Raw genomic sequence first — 9866 nt, forward strand, 5'->3', positions numbered from 1 at the left:
TGTGCATGGAACTTCCCAGAATTTGCTATGTGATTTGTCTTTGACTCACTTTTGTAAACTTCTGCCGATTAAAAATTATATATATATATGAAAGTATTCTCTTCTTCTGAGTTCTGTTTCTCCTCTTTGATCTACCAAAATTTTAAGAGGATGAAACCACAGTCATCGAATCTTTAAAATAATGACGGTTTACATCTCATAAAACTGTCCAAGAAAATTGACTGCCGAATTTCCCCAAATAATGGCAGCATATAGGAATTCCGAATGCCAAAGTAACATTACCTGACCAAAAAATCGATATAAGAACTGCTTGAACGAATCTCAAAAGAGATATATGATTTAGGGCAATTGGGAATACGATGTATGGAATCAAAATTATGGCAGTCTTTTAGCAGGAACTGCAGCGGACGAATAATCAGATCTTGAAACTCTCGTGGGAAATGCAAGAATCTTTGTATTCTCTGAAACCAAAATCTGTGGTATCATTTGCCAGTAATGCTAGCGAGTTCGGTCTCAAGGGCGACATGTTTGATGGAGAATTTATCGATGTAACTAAATAGTTTTAATGCTGATGTGTCACTGAGCTGTGCCGTTGTACACATTCAGTTAGTTTTAGAGAAAGGTTAAGATTTTAAAACGGGCATTAAGAAGGGTATCAGCCCTTTGAGTTTTCACGTATACTGATATGTATAAAGACTCTGAACTAAAAGAAGAATTTGTCGACATGGAGAGAAAAACTAGGAAGATAATGGCTATACATGGGTGTCTTCATACTAGAAGTAACGTAACGAGGAAGAGGATTACTCGGAATAGAGGGCAGTGCTATGAAGGAGATCAAGTCTTTGCAAGCCTATCTGAGGAATAGTGGTGAAAGAATGTTGCAGGTTGCACTGAGTAAGAAGGGGATGAGTGACAATGGCGAGACCCTTTAGGAGTATAATATGAGGACTATTAGAGAAAAGATCATCAACTGGAAAGGAAAAGTTTTACGTGGAAAGCTTTTTCCAGAAATCATTGGATGAAGCTGAGGAAGAATCTTAGAGACATTAGCGTAGCTAGAGTGTGTGCCGCCCGAGGTGGCCCTTCCGTTTGCCGTCCATGGGCCCTATAAAAAAAAGCACAAACACATATTGCCTACAGCATACCGAAAAGTGCCGCCCCTACTACTGCTCCTAGCTACGCTAGTGCCTTGAGACGGTTAAGACATGGTTTTCTTTAAAGAAGGAGACAAAAGCAGGCGCGGACCCAGGAATTTTTCGAAGAGAGAGCACAAATTCAGAAGGGCGCAGCTATTAAATCAAATTACAAGTAATAAAATTAGTTAGAAGGGCGCACTTCTTTCCTTGAGATGGTGGGAGGGGGGCACGTGCCTCTCAGCCCCCATCCTTGGGTCTGCCCCTGTGAAGGACTGAGTTTTGCTGCTTAAGGACAAGCTTTATGAATCTACTCAGCCAAGTGCAGCATTGATAAGACTACAGTATCATCCTTTCCCTTTTCTTTTATCTTTTACTTGTTTCAGTCATTGGACTGCGGCCATGCTGGAGCACCGCCTTGAAGAATTTTTAAGTGGAATGGATCAACCCCAGTGCTTATTTTTTTTTTAAGATTGGTACTTATTCTATTTGTCTCTTTTGCCGAAGCTCTAATATACAAGGACGTAAACACGCCAACACCGTTTTGGTGTGTGTGTGTGTGTGGGGGGGAGACAGACAAACAGACACATGCACACACGCACACAAGGTCAGGTGATGTTTATCTTGATATGAGATCAGCATGACGCGCACATATGGTTGTGATGTATGTGCCTGGTGTACCCTTATCAGACGGGTAGTCATGATGAGTATACTGGCCCCAGTGTCACTTTGTTGGCATGCACTGCTCTCTCACTGAGTAATAATAATAATAATAATAATAATAATAATAATAATAATAATTACAACCACAAACCTGAAGACATCGTCGAAATTAAAATGCAAAGATCCTAAAGGATTTTTATGATTCAGCGCGACCATGAAATAGAGAATAGGAAGCCGGACATATTCTTAATTGAGAAAGAAAACAAACTATGCTGGATCATAGATATAGCATGCCCAGCTGACAACAAGGTATGCGATAAGGAAGAAAGAAAAGTTGAGAGATATGACAGGTTAGCTTGGGAAGTTAAGCAGTTGTCGATGAAAACGGTAGCAGTAGTACCAATAACTGTCGGAGCCCTGGGAACAGTGAGTAAAAATCTTGAGAAGTACGTGGAACAAATAGGGGCTGCAATAAGGGTGGAGCACTTGCAGAAAACAGCACCGCTTGAATACTCCGGATGGTGCTCAAAAATAAGAGGTGTTACCTTAGTTCACTGGTAGTGAACAGCTGACACTCCAGCGCTAGAAGCTGCGCAAAGGCATTAATAATAATTTTATTTAATTTCCACAAGGTCGAAGGATGAGGGGGGCAATACAAAGATAGATATAAAGTGTGGGGGGTTTACATATAATGAAATGATAAAAAAAAAGATGAGAGAAAATAAGTATACACGGCATACACCGAAAAACAAGGAACATATGCATAGCATACAAAGGTTAAAAAAAAAAGACAGTGGCGGTGAGGATGACAGAAATGTGGCCCTCCCGATGCAGGAAGGCCTCTAGAGATAATCAAGGAACCCCCACTGTCCGAGATTTCCCTGAAATCCCAGTGCCCTCTCCAAAATAATGATAATGGGCAAATTTTGGCACTGGGCCAGCTGTTTTTGGGAAGTCGATTACATTGATCTCAATACTTGACCCGTATTTACTTTTATTGACTCTAAAACGATGCCGTCGATCACGGCGGTATTTGAACTCATCATAAAGCTGAAGGACACCTCGACTTAAAACTGATACCAAAATGTGCTGCCCATATTTCAATCGTATGTTCAGGTGAGTCTTAAACTAATCAGCTGTTTGAAGTGCAAATTAACTATCGACATCTCATGTGAAATTTCTTTAATGCTGTTTAAATGCGTTATTTCAAAAAAAAAAAATATTTCATTGATTGATATAAGTTTTAAGATAAACTAATTACAACCAAATAAAATTAAGAAATTTCAATATAACGTAGAAGTCACACCTTTAAATTTGTTTTTATCTACGCGTATATAATGTTACAATATTTTCGTGATGTTTAATTCCTAATCAGTGCTGTCTCCAGCTGTTCTAGATTGTCAAATAACTTGCAATACTCATCGTGGAAATCATAAATAAAAAATATATTTGATTGAATTTGATTTGTCTACAATGTTTTTTTTTTAATATATTGATTTCTTTAACAGTCACAAGACGTTGGATTTATAAGGGTTAGCTATAGAAAATTTTAACAATCATGTCTTTTCCACAGGATACACTTTTAATTAAAGCTAAAGAAGTTTTGTACGTTTGAGTTAAGATTTCAAATTTCAAACAAGTTTAAAGAATTTCATTAAGAACCACTTTATATTTTGATTTCAATTGAAAAAAAAAGAAGAAAAAGGAAAAATAGTGTTCTCGTGTTAATCAGAGAACTTCACCATTTTCGTATAGAAACAAAAACATATTTTAATTTCTTTTCATTTTTTAAAAATAACTTTTTCAAAGTGCGCACGTAATGCAGAAATTTCTTAAGACGTATGTGAATGTTCGCCGTATCTTCTGTCGCAAAGTAAAACGGACACAATGCCATTTCGAAGTGTTTATAGTAAACAAGAGAGAATGAGTAAAAGAAAGAAAAAGGATTTGATACTTAAATGGGAAATGGTTAGAGAGAGAAGGGGGAGATTTTCATTAAGCAACGTAATGAGAGAGCGCGCGCACATACATCCCTACATGCACACATACACACACGCATTCACACGTATATTCACACGCACGCGCGCGCGCACACACTCATTCAATTTTCATATCCTCCCCTTCTTTCGTCTCTTCCTTCTCCTCTTACCCTCCCGCCACCGCTATCTTCGTCTTTCTCCTCCCCTTCACTGTTAATTCACAGAAATGTTACGTACGAGCTTCGAGGTGGTGGCGGGTGGAGAAACCAACACAAACGACACAAAACAAAAAAGAAAAACACTTTCTATTTTTTTTTTCCTCAACTGTAATTCTTCAAATAGAAAGTTCATTAATTTGATATTCGTAAACACATTGAAATATAAATACATAGACATTTAAAAAAAAGAAAAATAATAATATAATATATCGTTGATACCAAGTTGAAGCGGCGGAAACTACCGAAATTTGTCGAACGTTAGTTGGGTGATGGCGTCGTTTGGTGGTGGTCCTTATGAACGACCAACGCTAAAACTCCATTGACACGGTATCTCGGGAGAAAGCTGGTGTCATGTCGTGACTAATCTCACCACATTAATATTACACGGATTGCCATCTTAAGGGTAAGAGCACACAAAGGATTTCTAGTTGGTTTCTGTGACGTTGAGGCCAGTTGTTCAGCTCCTGTTGTTTGTTTTTTGGAAGCTCTTACGTTTCAGCTTTGACTGTCAAAAAACCTAGACACGACTTTTATTTCTTCGTTTATCTTTTTTATTCTGCTTCCGATATTTGCTTTATTTATTTTATTTTTGGTAACTTTTGGCAATTAGCCCATACTGTGTAATCGTTTGTAGCAGACAGGGCATGTAGCTGTTCAATCCGACGACACATAAATACACACACACACACGTATCCACACACACACACACGCACACACACACGTATCCACACACACACACACGTATACACACACACACATGCTCGCGCGCGCGCACACACACACAAGTATACACACGCACGCACCCTGTATATGCATGCTCACACACGCATATATACTTGCACACATGCATGCACAGACACACACACACAAGCATACACAAATACACATACAGACATGTACACACACACACACACACACCCTACGCATACTGAAAACGGGTAGATTACGCGTATATATAAATAATATGAGGGGAATAAATATTTATGATTTATTGTACACCTATAATGCATATGTAAGCTTAAGTGTGTTGTTTAGCCCCAGGTCAGACTTGAATGAGCAAAATTATGATCAAAGGTGTTCTAACGATGATAATTCTCTCTGTTTTCTTAATCTTATACCAGGCACTGTATCATCAATATGTCATATCTTTTTTTAGGACAGTGCATGTAATTTGAGGAAGATCTGGCTGCTATTTTTAGGAGCTTGTGCGACCACTTAGAGGCTTTGTTGAAATGTGTTGGAAGTAGAGCAGAATCTGCGGTAGACCAAACTGATGGTGGTGCCATATAAACCACTGGTTGTTGGCGAAATTGCACACGATATGAAACCTATCTGATACACCATGTTCCTCTCTGTCTCTCTCTCTCCTCTCTCGGTGTCACTCTTCATACTATGTTAATTTCTTATCTCTTTTGACATTTATATTCCAACACGTACGTATTTGGTGACCCCCATCATTATCCCCTTTCATTCTCACAACCTCGTTCCCTCAGCATCTTAATCAGATGACATCCGACTTAATGTTATCTTTACACCCTGTTATTGACCGTCAAGTCCCAGTTCTGTTGTCTTAATTGTAACTTCCTGATAGGTACAAATATCATAGGATCGATTTATTAGACAGACCATCCCCTGGTTATATGAAAATACTCTTAAAATCTTACCTTAAGGGCACGGGCATTGTACAACTTCTGATCCCTATTGTTGGATCAATAACTTAAATTTATATGTTTCGTTGTATTTTTTTTTCTCCCTTTTAATACTTTTAATTTATGGGCGGAAGGAATATAGACGTGTTTCACTATACGCTTCTGGACATGTGAAGGAATGTGTCCGGATCTATAATCGATGCGTAACTGAGATCGATAAAAGGTTGTTCGTTAGGTTACATACTTAAAAATAAAAGCAAAATGTGGATCATACAACGACAAAAACAAAGACAAACAAAATCCAAATAGGACAATTTATTTATTTTGTTTGTTTATCATTTCTGCTAGTATAAGCATTTCCTGCATTACTCTTCACCTTCAATAACATAGCTACTCCGTGTGTGTGTATTAAAACTAATCTAATTTTCTGGAGAAGATAGAAAGAAAGAAAAACCAACTTTAATTTAGAGATAAGGAAACATCGAAAGAGCTGGTTTCATATTTCCGTTGCTATTAAAATATCTTAACAAAACTATTTTACCCAGATTAAGCAGAACGAAATTTAAACCTCAACCAGCTGACATTAATGGTCACACCCCTCAACCCTAATATACATTTATTAGTCATTAACTCAGGGCAGTTTTATTTTGACACCTGTCATGATGTTGCTCTAATTGAATAATCTAGGTCTCGTTGTTGTTGTTGTTGACCATTCAAAACCTTGCTGGGTGTGAGCTCGAGTTTATACATTATTTAGTTTTATTTTAAAGATCAACTCGAAACCTAAACTCAGTTATCTACTTCTCTCTCTCTCTCTCTCTCTTGAAACTTGGCCAATCTAATGATAACTTCTCCAGGTTTCTGATTCATTAACTCGACTTGCGCTAATTAGACACATACGCACTGGATCAATTTCTTGCTTTACTATCTCATTGCATGCGCGCGCGTGGGTCTGTGTGTGTTTGTGCATGAACGTGAGCGCGCGCGCGTATGTAGGTGTACGTATTTATGTGTCTTTCCTCGCGTGCATGCGTTTGTGTGTGCGTATGTATGTGCTATATTAAACTATATATATATTATACATGTTCTCTATATAAACATACGTATGTGCTATATATATGTGCGTATGTGTGCTATATATATATATATATACAAACATATGTGGTATATATATATATATATATATATATATACACATATGTGGTATATATACACATATGTGGTATATATACACATATGTGGTATATATATACATATGTGGTATATATATATATATGTGGTATATATATATATGCATGTGGTATATATATATACATATGTGGTATATACATATATGTATATATATACATATATATGTGCTATATATATACATGGCGGTGCCCCAGCATGGCCACAGCTCATTAGTTGAAACTGGAAAAATCAAAATCAATATGTGCTATATATATATACATATATATATGTGCTATATATATACATATATATATGTGCTATATATATACATATATATATATATGTGCTATATATATACATATATATATGTGCTATATATATACATATATATATGTGCTATATATATATATATATATATGTGCTATATATATACATATATATATGTGCTATATATATACATATATATATGTGCTATATATATACATATATATATGTGCAATATATATATACATATATATATGTGCAATATATATACATATATATATGTGCTATATATATACATATATATATGTGCTATATATATACATATATATATGTGCTATATATATACATATATGTGTGCTATATATATACATATATATGTGCTATATATATATATATATATGTGCTATATATATATATATGTGCTATATATATATATACATATATATGTGCTATATATATATGTGCTATATATATATACATATATATGTGCTATATATATATATATACATATATATGTGCTATATATATATACATATATATGTGCTATATATATATACATATATATGTGCTATATAATATACTATATATGTGCTAATAATTATATACATATATATGTGCTATATATATACACATATATATATGTGCTATATATATATACATATATATATGTGCTATATATATATATATACATATATATGTGCTAATATATACACATATATGTGCTATATATATACACATATGTGCTATATATATACATATATATGTGCTATATATATATATATATATATGTGCTATATATATATATATGTGCTATATATATATATACATATATATGTGCTATATATATATACATATATATGTGCTATATATATATACATATATATGTGCTATATATATATATATACATATATATGTGCTATATATATATACATATATATGTGCTATATATATATACATATATATGTGCTATATATATATACATATATATATGTGCTATATTATACACATATATATATGTACTATATATATACACATATATATGTTGCTATATATATATATACATATATATATGTGCTATATATATATACATATATATGTGCTATATATATAACATATATGTGCTATATATATACACATATATATGTGCTATTATATATACACATATATGTGCTATATATATACACACACACACATTATTATATATATATATATATATATATATATAATATATATATATATATATATATATATATATAATATATATACTATATATGTGCTATATATATATATATACATATATATGTGCTATATATATATATATACATATATATGTGCTATATATATATATATACATATATATGTGCTATATATATATATATACATATATATGTGCTATATAATATATATATACATATATATGTGCTATATATATATATATAATATATATGTGCTATATATATATATACATATATATGTGCTATATATATATATACATATATATGTGCTATATATATATATACATATATATGTGCTATATATATATATATAATATATATGTGCTATATATATATATATACATATATATGTGCTATATATATATATATACATATATATGTGCTATATATATATATATACATATATATGTGCTATATATACATATATATATACATATATATGTGCTATATATACATATATATATACATATATATGTGCTATATATACATATATATATACATATATATGTGCTATATATATATATATATACACTGCCTCATTCGACCATCCCCTTTAGTACCCTCCCGCCTCGTATATCCTACGTTTTATTTCTTAGGAACCTTCACCAACCCCTTCCTGCCATCGTTCCTCCATACCCCAACCTTCCCCACTGGTTGCTCCCCTATTTACCCGCCTCAACTGGACCCCCCCCTCCCCAACTCAACTCTAGATATCTGTATTTCTTTCCTCTACCTAATTACGTACTCAGTGACGATAAATGCTGTGACTACAAAGACCCGGGCTGCTTTCTGCAGCAATTCCACATACCCCCTACCCATTCTAAGTACCCGGATCCCCAAAGTACCCGGATCCCCAAAGTACCCCGGACCTCGTTGCCCCCGTGCCGCTGACACGTTAAAATGCTCGAACCGATCGTGACGATGCCGGACCTTCCGCCCCTGTGCAGGTGGCACGTAAAAAGCACCCATCCACTCACGGAGTGGTTGGCGTTAGGAAGGGCATCCAGCCGTAGAAACTCTGCCAGATTCAGACTGGAGCCTGGTGCGGCCCCTGGCTTCCCAGACCCGGTCAAACCGTCCAACCCGTGCTAGCGCGGAAAGCGACGTTAAACGATGATGATGATGATGATGATGATGATATATTGTGCTATATATATAATATATATACATATAATATGTGCTATATATATATATATATACATATATATATGTGCTATATATATATATATATACATATATATATGTGCTATATATATATATATATACATATATATATGTGCTATATATACTATATATATGTGCTATATATACATATATATATATATTGTGCTATATATAATATTATATATATATTGTGCTATATATATATATATTATATGTTGCTATATATATATATATATATATATATGTGCTATATATATATATATATTATATATGTGCTATATATATATATATAATATATATATGTGCTATATATATATATATATATATATATATGTGCTATATATATATATATATATATGTGCTATATATATATATACATATATATATATAT

The 9866-nt window shown here is 33.4% G+C and overlaps 1 protein-coding gene across 6 annotated transcripts in view; it reads left to right on the plus strand.

The window, feature by feature from the left end:
* Positions 1–4036: 4036 nt before the first annotated feature.
* LOC115214902 overlaps positions 4037–9866 on the plus strand; it is a 147389-nt gene continuing 141559 nt past the window's right edge. For 3 of the 6 annotated variants that reach the window (XM_029783953.2, XM_029783957.2, XM_036505505.1), the window contains exon 1: positions 4038–4396. The gene's annotated coding sequence lies outside the window, so the exon portion shown is untranslated. Of the gene's footprint in view, positions 4397–9866 lie in introns of all 6 variants that reach the window. The other 3 variants (XM_029783954.2, XM_029783958.2, XM_029783955.2) reach the window with 2 other exon arrangements.

This window comes from Octopus sinensis, linkage group LG8 (genome assembly GCF_006345805.1).
Source record: "Octopus sinensis linkage group LG8, ASM634580v1, whole genome shotgun sequence".
Classification (NCBI taxonomy): Eukaryota; Metazoa; Mollusca; class Cephalopoda; order Octopoda; family Octopodidae; genus Octopus; species Octopus sinensis.